Below are 18,287 nucleotides of genomic sequence, written 5' to 3'. Positions count from 1 at the left end.
AGAGTTCACCAAGAGGGACCTCATCAGGAAGAATATCAACAAGGAGAGTATTATGATCCAGCCAACTTGAACATGAGTCACCTTCTAAGAGCCATTGAGGATCTGGGGATGAGACATATGTAAGGACAAGAGTAAATACTGAACCTTCAATCCAACTGGCTGAGCCAACAGGAAGCATGGCAAAAACAACAAATGGAGCAGCAGCAGGAACACTACTCCCAGCTCACTCAAGCCATCAACCAAGTGATTGAGAGGCAAGAGCTTCAAGAGAAGCACTTGCAAGAACTCAACCAGCGGCAAATAGCCCAAATGAAAACTTTCAATGAGTTCAGTGTACTCAATGAAGGAAGGCAATTACATAGGAAGGAGTTCTATGTAAACACTCAAGCCAAGTTGAATTACATGTCTAATCAATTGCATCATCTCCACTATGCCATTCCCACATATGATGAGGTCCAAAAAGAATTGGTAGAGCAAGAAGAAGGAAAGGTGAAACAGCAGAAAGAAGCACTAAAGAAGAAGATGGAAGATACTGGCTTCTGGAAGAAACTGCTTGGAAAAGGCAAGGGAAGTGGAAGTACAAGCACTCAAGAGAGACACAATGAGGACAAGCAAGGATGGGAGCATGGGCATCCACATGAATGACAGGTGGTGGAGTTCTTTTTAGTCCATCGTTTTCTATGCTTTAAATAAGGAAGATCTTGTATGAAATAGAACATGCTTCCATGTTAGTTTAAATCTTTTTAAATTCTGTCTTTTAAGTTTCCTTTCTGAATAGGTGTATGTGTGATAGTTTTTATGTCACTGCATCCTTACTTTACTTACTTGTATGCTTGTTCCTTTTGAATCAAATGAAGAGAGAATGTTTATGTTTCAAAAGACCAGAGTAGAGTTCATACTATGGAGTACATTCATGAGTTTGTGGTATGATCATAAGTTAGCTAAGTTGGTTCAACCATAAGGTGGGATGACAACTATCTGGCCTGAATACTTTGCTTTGAATATACTCATGAGACTAAGTATATGACAAGATCCTAAGAAGAGAAAGAGAAAAGAATAATGAAAGTGTAAAAACAAAAGAAAAAGAGCAAGCAATAAGGCTAGGCACCAATGGTTTTGATCTTAAGATATGTGTCTGTGGTGTTCCTATGTGAGGGATCTACTTGGATGAATAAGATCTTAGGGGTGCTTTATCACTTGGTAACTTGGGTTAACAAACCCGGGATTATCAGCTGAAAGTCCATTATCAAGAGTAACCCTCACTACAGAGCATTTAGTAACCCAAAGAGGTGCTGGACACTAAGGTCTCAAGAAGGAAAATAAATGAACTATATGCCTGTGGTGTGTATGTATGGGGGAGAGACTTGAGGGAGTAAGTCCTTAGGGGTGCTTCAACACCTAGCACCTTGAACCAACTGGTTTGAGAGTGTTGGCTGAAAGCTTATCTTAAAAAGTTGCCCTCTTACAGAGCACTTAGCATAAAAACACCAATAAGCTCTGAAATGACAATAAAGGGATCAATGAATAAAAGTCTCATGGGATGTAAGCAAGGTGAGTGTTTTAGGACATGATAAAGGTCTGAAAGCCAGTAAAGGAAAGAACCTAAGTTGCTATGCATGAAACCACCATAAAATCAGTGATATGACTTCCACAAGAATGACTCATTGCTCTTGGCATTCCATTCATCATTCTCTTGTTCCAGTACTTGCTTAGGGACAAGCAAGCTTTAAGTTTGGTGTTGTGATGTCAGGGCATCTTGGCCAGTTTTACTGACCTTTTCTTTACTGTTTTTAGGATAGTTTCATGCATTCCCTTAGGAAATAAGCTAGTTTTGGGTAGATATTCACTTACACCTTGATTCAAGCATACATTGTGCATTTTACATTATTTCATGAGGATTTTGCATGAGTTTAGTGACAAATTGTATGTTGCATTACCCATGACTTGGACTAGAACTTTGCAAAGTTAATGAGAAAAGTGATTGCCAATAACACTCTCGAAGCCATCATTGACCACGTTAAGAGTCATGTTAACTAAGTTAACGAGAACTCTAACGTGGAGTGGGGAAGTTGAGCCAACGTTAGAGTCCACGTTAACTTAGTTAACGTTGCCTCTAACGTTAGAAGGGGGGAGAAACGCCAACGTTAGTGACATTCAACATTGTCACTAACGTTGGCCTAAGGAGAAATATACCACGTTAACTCCCACGTTAACTTGGTTAACGTGGGAGCTAACGTAAGAAGCAAGAGTGGTCGACAACGTTAGTGACACCCAACATTGTCACTAATGTTGGAAGCAACCACACAACCCCCCAAGGAGCCACGTTAACCTCCACGTTAACTTAGTTAACGTGGAAGCTAACGTTGATGAGTGAAAGAATGGCCAACATTAGTGACACTCAACATTGTCACTAACGTTGGGGATGGCTAAGCATGGCCACGTTAGAAGCCACGTTAACCTAGTTAACGTGGACTTTAACGTGAGACATAGGGGCACCTTGGAACGTTAGTGACAATGTTGAGTGTCACTAACGTTCTCGAAGGATGGCAAGCCCACGTTAAAGAGCCACGTTAACTAAGTTAACATGGGCTCTAACGTGGGAACAAAGGGGGCTTTTCAAAGTTATTGGGAATGTTAAGTCTCAATAACGTGTGCGAAGGACTTATAGGCAACGTTAGTGGCAACGTTTGTGCCACTAAAGTTGATTGTCACTAACGTTCTCGAACTCATATTTTCACTAAACGTTAACACCCCTAACATCCTGAGCTAAAGTCTCTGCCCACTTCACATTTTCTCTCTGCAAGTAAAGCCAAGCCCAAATGAAGAAGAGAACTGCTTCAAACTCAAGATCCAAAGGCCCAAGACTTGAAGAGCCAACTAGAAGCTGAGAAAAGTAGTATATATAGGAGTAGCTTTGAATTGTTTAGGAGTTCTGGAAGTTCAGGGGAAAAAGAGAACTACTCTCTGTATTTTACCTTCTCTGCATTTTCTAGTTTTATGATGTATTCTCCATCTTTATTTTCATTTTCTAGAGCTATGAACAACTAAACCCCTTTCATTGGGTTAGGGAGCTCTGTTGTAGTTTGATGGATCAATACTAATTTTCATTATTCTTCTTCTATCTTTTCTCTTGATTTTACTTGAAAGCTTTCGATCTTCATCCAATTGGGTAGTTATCTTGGAAAAGAAGCTATTCAAACTTGGATCTCTTCTGAACCTTGAAAGAGGAATGAAGAGATCAAGCTAGAAATGCTTTCTCATGCTGGACCAAATTGGGTTTGGATGGGTATGTGACTATAACCCTCTTAATACTTGATTTGGAAAATGCATGTGGTATAATCAGTGACCATACTTCATCTCTTCTCATGAGCAATTGACCAAGGAATTGGCTATTGATCAAGATTTGAGAGATTGAATTTGTAATTCAATCAATTAAGATTGCCAAGGAGATCAATGAGTGCATTGATTGAGGAAGAGATGAAAATGAACTTGATCCGGAGAATTGCAACATCTCCTAAGCCCAATGAACTCCCCATCTCTGATCTTACCCATTCTCTTTAATTTCTGCCATTTACTTTTATGAGCAAATCCCCCATTCCCATTTACAATTCTGCAATTTACTTTCAGTCATTTACTTCCAGTCCTTTAATTCTAGCATTTACTTTTCTGTTATTTACATTCCCGCCATTTTATTTTCTGCAACTCTCAACCCAAATTCTGGATTCGCTCAACTAGAACATTATTCTAATTAAAGTTGCTTGATCAATCAATCCCTGTGGGATTCGACCTCACTCTATTGTGAGTTTTTACTTGAGGACAAATTCGGTACACTTGCCGAAGGAAATTTGTTGAGAGACAGTTTCCACCCGCATCAGGGATTTGAGAAAGCTGGAGCTGAAAGGAAGTTGCAGTTGCAAGAATTGGAAAGCATTCGCCTGGAAGCCTATGAGAACTCGAGGCTGTACAAGGAAAAGATGAAGGCTGTACATGATCAGCACATCAAGAGGAAAGAGTTCTAACCTGGGGACTTAGTCCTCCTTTACAAATCTAGACTAAGGCTCATGCCAGGCAAGTTGAGTTCAAGATGGAAAGGTCCATATAGAGTAGCGAAGGCTGAGCCGTACGGAGTTTTTCACCTAAGTCACCCTTCAAGCTCTGAACTCATCAAAGTTAATGGACATCGTTTGAAGCTATATCATGGCGAGAAGGTGACGAAAAATAAGGAGCTAGAAATCTTCCTCTTGGAAGATCCACTCACAGCAGAAGATTGAGCTAGTGGAGCGTCCAACTTACGGACGTTAAAGCAAAGTGCTAGGTGGGAGACAACCCACCATGGTATGATCATTCTTTTCTTTATTCTTAGTTTTCTTATTCAATAACTCTTCTCTTCTTAGTACACTTAGTTTGCATATACATTTGCATATTTTTATATATATATAAAAAAAGAGAGAGAGCCGCGATGCGTCCGCGTCGCAGGTCGCTCAGAGAGAATAATTAATCGAACATAGAGTCACGCAGGAGCGTGGCTGGAGGCGTGCCTTTGGCACAAATAATCCCACGCGACCGCGTGGCTGACACGTCCGCGTCACATGGGAAACATGCGTCCTACGCGTCCGCGTCACTCACACGGCCGCGTGACCTGGAAATCGACGTAAGAAAGGGTGCACGACCGAAAGTTGTGCTAGAGTGGTGCTGGACTGGTGCTGAACGCACAAACTTACCACACCGACGCATGGCTCACGCGTCCGCATCATATCCCTATAGTGGCCACCCACGCGATCGCGTCAATCACGCGACCGCGTCACCCTGGATTTGGGCAAAAATAAGTTTTAAACAGAGAGTTGTGCGAGCGCGAGGCTGCCCTCGCGCCAGTAGCACAAAACGAGTCACGCGTACGCGTGACCGACGCGACCGCGTCAATTCATTTAAGTGCAAGTCGCGCGAACGCGTCCCCACGCGTCCGCATCGCCTGCGCCACACAGCTCATCCTAATTTGCCAAATATCTTATCTTTCCCTTCCCTAAATCCTACTTTTTCTTTTCCCCCTTATTATTTTTTCCCTCTCTTCCTCCTTCCTTCTTTCTCACTTTCTATTCCCTCTCTCATCACTATTAACAAGGTTTTTCTTTTCCTCTTCCCTCTTTACTTTTCTATTCTTCTTCTTAATTTATGTTCTCTTCTTCTTTTCTTTTTCTTTTTACTTGTATTATCTATAATTTTCTTTTTCTTTCTTTTTCTTTTAATTGGTGTTAGATATTTAGTAGGGTCATTATTATTCCCTATGGTTTGCTTGTGGATTATTAAGAACTTGTTTGGCAATTTTATGTTACTTTTTAAAAGGGATGCTTGCATGTTCCACTTATTTTTTCAATAGCTTACCTACCATGCATGCTATGTGTTTGTGAAAACGCCCGTATGGCATTGTGCACTATTTTTGGATTTCTTTTTACTCTAAATGCCTGCTTTTCACAAAACCCTTTTTTATATTTTATTATTTTAATTTAATTGCTATTCCAAACAGGTTGTTAGTTTGAACTCTGTGGTAATTTAACATGGACATTAAATGTTTGATCTATGCTACTCATGCCTTTGCCTGCATGCCAATAAACACCTTGCATTTAATTGTTCTCCTATGCACTCCCTATATTTCTATTTATGATTTTTCACATGTAGTCATGACCATGTGTTAACATCATTTATCTTTTAATGTGCATTACTTACCACCTTTCCCATTCCCTTCCTTACTCTTCCCCTTGACATTTTGACATACTTTCTCTTTTCTCCCTTTCAGGATGGCCACCAAGAAAGGCAAGGAGAAAGCTGCTCCCAAATCAACATCAAGGAGAGGAACTAAACGAGCACTAGTGGTAGAGCCTTCTTCAACTGCAGTTAAACCCTCAACAAAAAGAATTAAGAGGATTATAAAGGTTGATGATAAAGAGAAAGCCTTCTCAGCAAAGGACACTGCACGATTTTCCAATCGCTACTGTGAGCAGATGTTCTCCATCCTGGCAGAAAGGAGTTACAACAACGAATACCTTCTTATCCTCCCAAACCATATTGCTGAATTTGTTGAATAACAAATTGCACGTAGACAGCGGGGTTTCCTACAGAGATAGCCACGGCAGGTTAATCTTTCTTGGGAAGTCGAGTTCTACTCCAATTTCCACCTGCCAACCCTGCAGTTTGTCTATGTCCGACAGAAGCAAGTCCCCATTACAGAAGGGGCCATCCAATGAGCTCTAGATCTTCCCCCTATTCCAGAAGGACTGGACGCATTTCAAGAAGCCGCACTCAAGTGCCAGATGTACCAATTTGACTGGGACGTTGTTCTCGGAGTTATCACCCTACCTGGCAGCAGATGGATCTACGGATACCATCGTTCCGTCCTAAGGGAATATCGGCTTCCGCACTTACCTTGGAGGCTCGAGTATGGGCACAGATTATGTCCCATTACGTCTTTCCAAGCACCCACGAGTCCTCCTTCACTGCAGACATGGCCGTTCTACTATGGTGCATCCTTACAGACCAGCCTCTAAACCTACCAGGACACATCCGGAGTGCTGTGGGACACGTACAAATCGCGGGCAACTTACCTTTTCCCGCCCTGGTCTCAGCAACCGGAGTCTCCTACAGAGCTGGGGACACCAAATCCATGCTTCCACGGGAAGATCAGTATGTCCCTAACGGGAAATACATCAGACCTTCAGCAGTCACTACCAGCCAGCCTACTGAACCGGCTGAAGACATTCCTCTTTCAACACCACAAGCACCTACAACCAATCAACTGCTCCATCAGATACTTGAAAGGTTAGATCGGCAAGAACACAAAGCAAAGCTAAGAGAGTGCCGTAACTAGCGCCGATTCACACACCTCAATGAGCTACTTAAGGGAAAATACAGAGACTCAGACCCCCAGACTCCACTTCCTTTACCTGCACAGGGAGCCATGATGGTCCCGACTGTGGAGATACTGCTACTAGCCCACTCTTGTTCCTGACAGATGGCACCGAGGACGGTGCAAAGCCTTAAGTGTGGGGAGGTCAGTCAGTACCTGACTTCCGGAGGTAATTTCTCTTCCCTAACACCAATAAAATAGGATATTTAGTTAGTTTTTCTTTTATAGAATAGGATAGATTGCATAGTAATAGATTAGTTGCATGCATGTTCTACTTAATTGAAAAGACGATAAGTTTCTTCTAAGACCCTATTTTTAGAACAAAATTTCACTAATTTTAATTTAAACTTGTGTTAAATTTGCTTGAAGTTATATTTGGAACATGGTTTTTTCAGCTAAAGAACACACAACCTGTGAGACTTTGAGCCTTTATACATGGTTACATTATTTAACCATAATTATTCTGTTCTTGTGTGTTTACTTCTCTATGATTGTAATTTATATTTTGTTTCATCCTATATGTCCAATGTTTAATATATTTATATGCTTGCATATGATTGAGGCCATTATTTGTTTAGCTCACTTATCCCAAATTAAGCCTACCCTTTCAATTACCTTTGTTAGCCACTTTGAGCTTTTAAATCCCAATTGTTCTTTATTTTACCACGTTACTTGCCTTAAGCGGAAAAACAATTTTATATCCCAATTGAATCTTTGGTTAGCTTAAGATAGAATTGTGTGTTAATTAAGTATGGGAAAATTGTGGGAACAAAAGATAATAAGGGAATGTGTCATGATGATATAATGGGAATTTGGGTACCTGCTCATCTGAAACTATAAGAATTAAACATCTATGTGCATTGATAAGCCATGTTTATTTTTATGTTTATAAAAAAAAAACCAAAAATATTCAATAATTAAATAAGGGGACAATATTACCCCAATGTTAAGTTAAAAATTCCAAGATCAATGCATGTATGATAAAATTAAAATGAAAGTTGATACATGAGTAAGGAATGTTAAAGAGAAATTTTGGGTAGCTAGGTATGAAATTTAAGTTATATAGAATATACATATGTGTGGGTTAAAGCTTAGGTTAATTAAAGATTCAATTTATAAAGCTTACTTAACCATATGTGTATCCTTACCCTTACCTTGGCCCCATTACAACCTTGAAAAGACCTCATGGTGTTTGCATTGATATATTAAATGTTGTTGATTGGTTAGGTGAAGAACAAAATTTAGAAAGCATGATTAGAGAAGGATAGAGTGATCACCCTATACACTAGAGAGATTAGAGCATACATACACCATCAGTGAGGGTTCAATGCTTAAATTCTATGTTCCCTGCTTTCGTGAGCTACCTTATTGCATTTTTATCTGTTCTTAGTGTATAAGAATTGAATTAGTGGAATTTGATTTGTGATTGTCTTGAAGAGCTTATTTACTTTTAACCAAGTGAACAAAAATCATATAGTTGCATTCACATATATAGGTTGCATTGCATTGCATGAGTTTAACATGTTCCTACTCATTTATTCTATCTCCTTCAACTAAGCATGAGGACATGCTAATATCTAAGTGTGGAGAGGTTGATAAACCATTATTTTATGATTTATATTGTGTTTAATTGTGTGGTTTTATCAAATCTTTACCCACTTATTTATTAAATAAGCATGCATTTATAATTCCTTCCTAAAAATACTTTATGGTTGAAAACTTGCTTCCTAGAGACTTTTAATTTTGTAATTTAATTCTCCTTTATTCCATTTGATGTCGTGATCTGTGTGTTAAGTATTTCAGGCTCTATAGGGCATGAATAACTTGGAGATTGGAAAGGAAGCTTGCAAAAATAGAAGGAACACAAGAAATTAAGGAGATGACCAGCGAGAAGTGACGCGGGCGCATGGCTCACGCGACCGTGCGATATAGAGGAAATTGCAGTGACGCGGACACATGGCTCACGTGACCGCGCTATATAGAGGAAATTGCAGTGACGCGGACGCATGGCTAACGCGACCGTGCGGATTGGAAACTGCACCAGTGATGCGAACGCCTGGATGACGCAATCGCGTGACATGCACAATCTGTAGAATCTGCAGAATTCGCTGGGGGCGATTTTGGGCCCTGTTTTGACCCAGTTTTCAGCCCAGAAAAGCAGATTAGAGCCAGGGAACATGCAGAGACAAAAGACAACATTCATTCCATCTAGTTTTAGTTTTTAGATCTAATTTTACCTCTCCTTTAGGTTTTCTCTCTACACATTCATAGTTCTGAGGATTTGATTTTATTGCTTTTTGGATTGGAACATTGAGAAGAGTTATTACCTCTGTCAAGACTTCGTCATTCTAGTTTGTTTCCTTACATGTCACTTACTCTTTCATGTTTCTTATTTACTCAGAGTTACTCTTGGATTATTTCTAGAATTTAATTATACAAGAATTATTTTCATTTCAATTGATCCTTTTGATTATTATTTATTATGTCTTTCAGTATTTCTCTTCCCTATTTTGTGAAATTTACATTCATAATGAGCGAGTAGTTCCATAACTTGATTGGGAGATGATTGAAAGGAAACCTTGAGTTGGGTTACTCAAGAGAAAAATTGTAATTGGGTTTATTATTGGATCACCCTCTAATCATTGACACTAGTCCTTCTCAAGGGAGAGGATTAGGACTTGTGATTAGAAATAGCTTTCCAACTTGCTTGACTTCCCTCTACCTAGTAAGGGGTAACTAAGCAGAGCAACTTTCAATTATCAATTAATCTTGAGAGTACTCCAACAAGAATAGGGCTTCCAACTAATCTACTCCCAGTCAAGGCTTTTATTTAAAATTACATAAATTCTCTAATTTAAATTCCTGTTTATCAACTCAAACCACTTTTGAAAACATCTGATTTATAAAATAGCACATCTTTCTGCAACTCGTTGGGAGACGACCTGGGATTCATACTCCCAGTATTTTGATTTTAATTTTAATTTTGTGACAACCCTTCTAAATTGATAAGTGGATTTTTGGTTGGTTAAGAACTGTACTTGCAACGTATCTCTTATAAAAAAATTTTCTTAACTCGCCAATTTTCGCCACGTCAAGTTGCATGATTGAAGATGATATAAATTGGATTTAATCCTAAGAGAATAACATCTCCTGATCTCAATGAATTCCCCTATCCTTATCTTCCACATTTTTTATGGCTTTCTTTACATTCTGTTAATCCCCATTCCCATTTACAATTAAGTCAATTAAGTTTCTGCACTTTACATTATTGCCATTTTCTTTTATGCACTTTACTGCTTCTCTTTACTTTTGAGTAATTTATATTTTTGCCCATTTTACAATTCTGCAATCACAATCTATTCTGCTCAGCTTGACTAATTCACCAATTGATTAAAATTGCTCAAATCTACCAATCTCTGTGGATACGATCCCACTCCACTGTGGGTTATTACTTGACGATAATTTTGGTGCGCTTGCCAAAAGAACGGATTCATTTTATATGGGGAGTGAATTTCGGTCATTACTCTCTATCTCTATTTTTTCTACATTCTTCGTCTTCTACCTTTCTTGGTCATGAACCCAAGTGGGAATGAAGAATTCAAGAGAACTCTAGGATCTTATACAACTCCCACTACTGACTTCTATGGAAGAAGTATTAGTATACCTCAAATCAGAGCTAATAGCTTTGAATTGAACCCTCAACTTATCACTTTGTTGCAGCAGAATTGCCAATATTCTGGGCTTTCTCAGAAGGAACCTACAGAATTCTTTGCAGATTTCTTAAGGATAGCTGACACAATACACAGTGAGGGAGTAGACCAAGAGGTTTACAGGTTATTGCTTTTTCCTTTTGCCTTAAAGGATCAAGAAAAAAAGGTGGTTGGATAACCAGGCTAAAGATAGTCTAAAAACATGGAAACAGTTAGTGGACAAGTTTTTAAATTATCATTCCCCCTAGAAGGATGACCAGTTGAGGTTGGACATCCAAGACTTCAAACAAGGAGACAGTTAATCTCTTTATGATGCCTCCGGAAGGTATAAGAGGATGCTAATGAAATGTCCCACTGAAATGTTTTCAGAATGGGTACAGTTAGACATCTTCTACTATGGGCTTTCAGACATGGCCAGAATGGCCTTGGACCACTCATGAGTTTATTGAGATAGTTACCACTAATCACCATCTGTACTCATCTCCTGAGACCTCTATAAAAGGAGAGGTTAAGGAAGTAGTTGCTGAACCCAACCCTCCAGAGCAGGATGGCCCATTGACTCGGGCACTTCACACCCTTGCCTAGTAAATGCTGGAACTGCAAGAGGCTCTGTAAGAAACTCAGGCTTCTAACAGGAATATAGAAGCCCAGTTGAGTCAAACAAGGCAGCAGTTATCTAAGCAGATAACAGATGAATGCCAGGCTGTCCAACTAAGGAGTGGGAAAACCTTAAATACCCAACCTCAGTATAATAAAAACAAAAAGCTCATAGAGGAGAACCAAGTCTCTGCACAAAATAACTCTAGGCATTTAAACACCCAGAAAGGTATCTCTCTTGGCGTTAAACACCAAGAAAGGGCAGAGACTGCGCGTTCAAACGTCCAGGAAGCTGACCTTATTGGCATAGAACGCCAAGGAAAGGGAGAGATTGGGCATCCACACGCCCAAGGGGACAGCAGCATGGGCTTTGAAAGCCCATGCAAAAGAGGCTAGTTGTTCATTGATAACAACCCTCCTAAGCAAGCTAGTAACCCCTCTTCCAACTCACATGGCATTCGGCCTCCTTCAACCAAGGTTGATGAGTACAAGGCTAAAATGCCATTTTCTCAGAAACTCTATCAAGAGGAATGGGATAAACAGTTCACCTGCTTTGCGGAATATCTCAGAACATTATAAATAAAGATCCCCCTTCGTAGAAACTCTTGAATAGATACCTTCTTATGCAAAGTTCATGAAGGACATTTTAAGTCATAAGAAGGATTAGAGAGAGACATAAACAGTCCTCCTCAGTGGGGATGCAGTGCAATCATTCAAAATAACTTGCTAGAGAAGCTTAAAGATCCTGGAAGCTTTATGATACCACGCACTTTAGGTGATGCTTGTACAAGGACAGCTGTATGTGACCTTGGAGCAAGCATCAACCTAATACCATATTCACTAATAAAGAAGCTCTGCTTGACTAAAGAAGTCAAACCAACCCGCATATGCCTTCAACTTGCTGATGGGTCTACTAAGATACCATCAGGCATAATAGAGGACGTAATTGTCAAGGTTGGACCTTTTGCCTTTCTCACTAACTTTGTGGTATTGGATATAGAGGGGCACAAAAGTGCATCTCTCATCATAGGAAGACCTTTCCTAGTCACCGATGAACCCTCGTTGATTTTGAAGAAGGAGAAGTAACCCTAAGAGTCAATGAGGAGAAGTTTGTACTGAATGCTGTGAAGGCTATGCAGCACCCAATCTGAGCATTGATAGATTTTTTGGAAAACAAATTCCAATCACCTAAAACTCACCGGCAAGTGTACCGGGTCGCATCAAGTAGTAAAACTCACTTAGAGTGAGGTCGATCCCACAGGGATTGATGGATCAAGCAACTTTAGTGGGTGATTAGTTTAGTCAAGCTAACATTGAGTGAATTGTGTGAAATGTAGCCAACAGAAAGTAAATTGCAAGTAACATAAAGAACAAGAAAATAAAATAGCTTAAACTTAAATTGCAAGAAATGTAAATTGCAGAAACTTAAATTACAAGAAATATAAATGACTGAATCTTAAAGTACAAAAAATGTAAATTGCTTGAATTATAAAAGGGATTGGGAGCTGGAATTGCAGAATTTAAACAAGCAGAAGCAAATTTCAACAAACAATAAAATTAAAGATAAATTGAATTGCAATAGATCTTAAACAGAAAAGCAAAAATACTTGAAGAATGAAAACTGAAAAACTGATGCTTAATTTGCAGCAATTAAAAGGATATTCAAGATCTCAGGGGGGGAAGAGACTAGAAAATAAGTCTAGATCTCAAATCCTTTCTTGATCCAACAAGAACAATTGCAAAATGAAAATATAAAAGTAAATTGCAGAAGAAAAGAAAGTGAAAGCAGTAAACAGAATTTGAATTAAGAGAGAGCTCTCAAGGTGGAATTGAAACAGAAGTTCTTCAATTCTCCACCCAAGATCCAAAACAAAAAAGAAAACTAAGAGAGAGCTCTCTCTAATGGAGCTGCCCTCCAATATTCTCTAATGGGGCTCTCTCCTAATGAGATGGAATTGATGCCTTTATATAGGCTTTACAAAGTGAAGATGAAAATGAAATTGAAATTCTAAACAAATTACAATTAAAATAAATTCCTAAGCTAACTAATCCTTGTGCCATTGAGTCATGTGGGCTTTGCTTGCTTTGGAGTGGAATTGGGTTGAAGATGAATTCGGATGGCCTTGGTCTTGAGGAGAAATCTGCGTGCAAATTGGATTGTTGAGCAATTCATGTTTGAGTCAACGTTTGAGGCAAACAGTGATTCAAACGTCTTCGTGAAACCCATTATGCAGATTGGCCTTTTACTGTCATTGGCGTTTGAGTCCAAGTTTGAGGCCCAAGTTGGACACAAACGTGGACACTTGTTGCACATCAAGTCTTGGGATGCTACTTTGTCCTCTTGTCAACGTTGTCAATTTCATGCCCACTATAGACTATTATATATGGTTAGAAAGCTCTGAATGTCCGCTTTCTAACCCAATTAGAATCACATCAATTGGACATTTACAACTCAAGTTATGCTCCTTTGAAGAGGACAGGGTTGCTGACTTTGGTGTGCAACGTTTGAGGCGACGTTTGCCTCAAATGTGGTCAAAAACGCCAGATTCTGGAGGCTCAAACGCATTGTCCACCCCATACTATTATATATTGTTGGAAAGCCCGGATTGTCTACTTTCCAATGCCATTGGGAGAGCATAGTTTGGAGCTTCACAGCTCGAGTTATACTCCATCGAAGGTGCAGAGGTCAGTTGGCCTCACTGCAGGTTGACACCATGTTCGTTTATGCACGTTTCGGGGCAGTTTTCTCCGTCAATTTTAGTGTCCACCATGCAGTGCCATATATGCTTTGAAAGATCTCGATTCCTACTTTCCATTGCTTTTTGAATCACCTCATTTGGAGCTCTGTAGCTCAAGTTATTCTTGTTGGAAGTATACCCCTTCAGGCTGTGAGGAGCAACATTTGACCTCGAGTTTGCGGCAAACGTTGGCGCAAACTTGGCATGCATCCAGGGTGAAATTGTGCTCTTCCTCACATTTGATTCCAAGTTTGAGGCAAACATGAACTCAAACGTGAGTTCCTTTCTTTGCTTTTTGCCATTCCCTTTTTCTTCAACCTTCTTCCAAACCTCTTTCCACCTATCATCAATCAACAATGCATCAAAGCTGTGCTATAATCATGAGAGTTCTTCTTCTTCTTGAAATTCAAGTGATTATGGTACAAAAACTCATGAAAATGCATCAATTTATCCATGGTTGATTGAATCTAAGGAAAACATGAAATTCTACCCAAATGGCTTACTTATGGCTCAAGAAAGTGCATAAAACCTATTGAAAACAATGGAAAAAGGCTAGTGAAACTAGGCTAAGATGACTTGTCATCACAACACCAAACTTAAACCTTGCTTGTCCCCAAGCAAGAAAAGAATCATGCAATAAATATTGACAAACCAAGGTGAGAAGAATAGCAACTCAATGTTCATGGTAAGCTAGTTTTCTAAGCAAGCTACAATCACAAAAGAAATGTAAATGATTGATGCTTCTATCTAGCTCAATTTATGAAATCTTTTTCTTATATTTCTTCCTTGAAGCAAGCTTTTGATTTTCTTATTAGCTTCTCCTTTTGGGTGCTTTGCCCCATGAGTTGATAACAAAGCTACGACTTCTAAATGCTTTGTTTTCAAGTATTACCACTTGATACATAAGCACCACAAGCATTTAATTAGAGGACTTCATTAAGCTCATTTGTTTCTTTTCTTAACTCTCTAATCATTGATGCTCAGAACCTTGAGCTTTGAGGGAGTGCTTTTGCACTTGAGTCTAGCCTTGACTTCTAAGTGTTTTGTTTTCAAGCATTTGGCTTGATACATAAACACCACAAGTACTTAACAATATAATTGTCATTGGTACTCAGAGCCTTCAGCTTTCTCATTATTTCCCTTTTTCTTTTCTTGCTTTATTTTGCATTTGCTTCTTCAAGGTTTTCATGATTTTAAAAGATTTCACAAAACGTGCTAGATGAAAACTTCAATTAAATAAAATCTAATGCAATTAAGCAACAATCAAACATACTAGCTTTCCAATACTTTTATGCACATGCTAAATTCTTCTTTAATTCCTTGTTTGTTTATGATCATGATACTTTATTGCTTTTGAATTCACAAAACTCAAGTTGGTAATCATAATGACACAGCACCATGTTGCAATTTAGAAATCAAACTATGCCTTTTCATACACACATGCATACAGAGAAGGTAAAGACAATCATGCAGTTTATAGTGCTTGAAACAAATGAGAGGAAAAGGAACTTTACAACCTTGTAGTTCATCTTCTCTATTGTTGTCATTTTCCTCCCATTCTCCTCCTTCCCTTGCCAAACTTAGAATGCTTTCTCATCCTCAAGCAACAATTAGAACAATGGCTATGGGGCTAAGATGGATCATGAATATCTTACACAATGAAATGTTAGTAGTACATGTGTTCTAAGTAAGCAAAATTAAAGATAATAATCAAGGTACAAGAGATAGAGACATTGTGATTGCATAGATAAGAAGGTGTGCACAATACATTGCATAAAAGATAAGTGGCACACCAAACTTAGTGTGACACTTTCACTTGGAATTAATGCAGGTATCTTGTAATGATTGGAACTAAATTTTGTTGCATAGCAACACCAAACTTAGAATGTAATCATATGTCAATTTATTTGAATTAAAACTAAGCAAATAAAACTGTAATTTGTTAAATACAATCACTAAGTGAAGAATCTGTCATGAATAAGGATTTCTTGGTGATGTATTAACAAAAATAGTTAAGAAGCAAAATAAGTGAAAGCATTAAAAACAAAGAAATAACTAAAGTAAATAGAATAACAAAGTGTCAAACCAAAAGAAAATTAACACTACAAAGGCATTGTGGTTATGCAGACAAGTGGTGCTGCTGGATGACTTGCATAGAAAAATAAGTGGCACACCAAACTTAGAATCTTAGTGTGACACTTCCATGTAGAATTGATGCAATCATCCAAAGGAATTGAAAACAAATTCTTGCAGGGCAACACCAAACTTAGAATTTAACCATATGCCAATTTATTGAATTTAAATAAAGCACAGAAAGAAAACAAAGCAGAGAAGAAATGTTACCTACGGTTGGGTTACCTCCCAACAAGTGCTCTTTTAGTGTCATTAGCTTGACATGTTGTTCTTCACTTTCTTCCTCTTCTTCCAGTTTGTTAAGAGGAATGACCTCAAGGGGGGAGAGGTTTCAGCTATTGTCCCTTTTCTTGGTTTTCTCTCAGCAAGCTTTCTTTTGTACATGGCTTGATTGAGCTTGCTTGCTAATGGTCCAGGGGTTGGATTGCTTGTGGTTGACCCTTTATTCTTCATGAATATTGTCCTTGGTAGCTTGGTCACAATCCTCTTCTTGGTGCTTTTGTTAATTGCCTTCACTTCCTTGAATCCAAGTCTTGGTGGTTGTGTGATTGTTGGAGTCTTCTTTTCATCAAGAGCCTCTTGTATTGGTGGTTCCCTGAGCCTTTCCTCTTTCTTCTTTACTTCACTTGAGTATGAATTCTCTTGAGTATCTTCCTCTATTTTTTCTTCATGATTTTCCATTAATTCCTTTGGGAGGGAATCTTTATGTTTCATTGTCACCTCAAGTAGCTTTTGTGATTGTAAAATCCTTGGCTCATGTCCCTCATCCTTTCTTGCAATTTCACTTGCAACAGGGACCTTTTGTTCTTGTTTTTCCATTTTCTCACTCACAAATTGGTCTTCATCCTCACTGTTTGATGGTTCTAAGTTCCCCTTTGTTTGCTCTAAGGGCCCATTCATCTTCTTGAAGATGATTTCTTTCCAGGATTGGGATTGTGTGTATCTTTCCATGAGTTTTCTGTGTATTTCAATGGCTTGGCATTGGCTTTCTAAGGGTTTTTTGGACCATTGAAGGTAATCCTCATCTGCTGGTTCAAGAGATGAAGGTTGAGAGTAATTTTGGTGACATGGATGTGTTGTGGTGAAGTTGTGTTGAGGGGTGTGGAATGAGTTGTGTGATTGATAGGATGACTTGTATGGATTTTGGAGGAAACTTTGTGTTGAGGCATAATCAAGTGATGAAGAACTTTCAAATGAGAAACTGGGACGTGAGGGTGGATGCTCTTTCATTCCTTGGTGATACTCCCAACCACCATTATAATAATGACTTGAATCATTTTGTGGTGGTGGGAAGTATCCCATATGATTCTCTTGCTCATCTTGTGTCTCTGAAGCAAATCTCCATGAATTGGAGTGTTCATAATTGGTATTTTCTTGGTGATATTCCCAGCCACCATTAGGGATTGGTGATGGTGGGTAATATCCCATAAAATTTGTTTGATCATAAGATGAGTTGAACTCCATTTGAATTTTGTAAAATACAACACCAAGGAAAATTAAAATTACACATATCAGAGATGAGAATTTCTTAGTGAGGCAAAAACTCAAACACCTTAGTTTAAATCTAAAACAGAAAACAAAAATAAAGAAAATGCTTGATCTAGACTTCTCACCCACTTAATCATTGTTGATCTAAATAAATCCCCGGCAACGGCGCCAAAAACTTGATGGATTTTTTGGAAAACAAATTCCAATCACCTAAAACTCACCGGCAAGTGTACTGGGTCGCATCAAGTAGTAAAACTCACTTAGAGTGAGGTCGATCCCACAGGGATTGATGGATTAAGCAACTTTAGTGGGTGATTAGTTTAGTCAAGCTAACATTGAGTGAATTATGTTAAATGTAGCCAACAGAAAGTAAATTGCAAGTAACTTAAAGAACAAGAAAATAAAATAGCTTAAACTTAAATTGCAAGAAATGTAAATTGCAGAAACTTAAATTGCAAGAAATGTAAATGACTGAATCTTAAAGTGCAAAAAATGTAAATTGCTTGAATTATAAAAGGGATTGGGAGCTGGAATTGTAGAATTTAAACAAGCAGAAGCAGATTTCAACAAACAATAGAATTAAAGATGAATTGAATTGCAATATATCTTAAACAGAAAAGCAAAAATACTTGAAGAATGAAAACAGAAAAACTGATGCTTAATTTGCAGCAATTAAAAGGATGTTGAAGATCTTAGGGGTGGAAGAGACTAGAAAACAAGTCT

The sequence above is a fragment of the Arachis ipaensis genome, chromosome B10 (assembly GCF_059453495.1).
Source record: "Arachis ipaensis isolate K30076 ecotype BB chromosome B10, ASM5945349v1, whole genome shotgun sequence".
NCBI classification, from domain to species: Eukaryota; Viridiplantae; Streptophyta; class Magnoliopsida; order Fabales; family Fabaceae; genus Arachis; species Arachis ipaensis.
The sequence above is the reverse complement of the archived record's forward strand: the minus strand, read 5'-3'. Positions refer to the sequence as shown.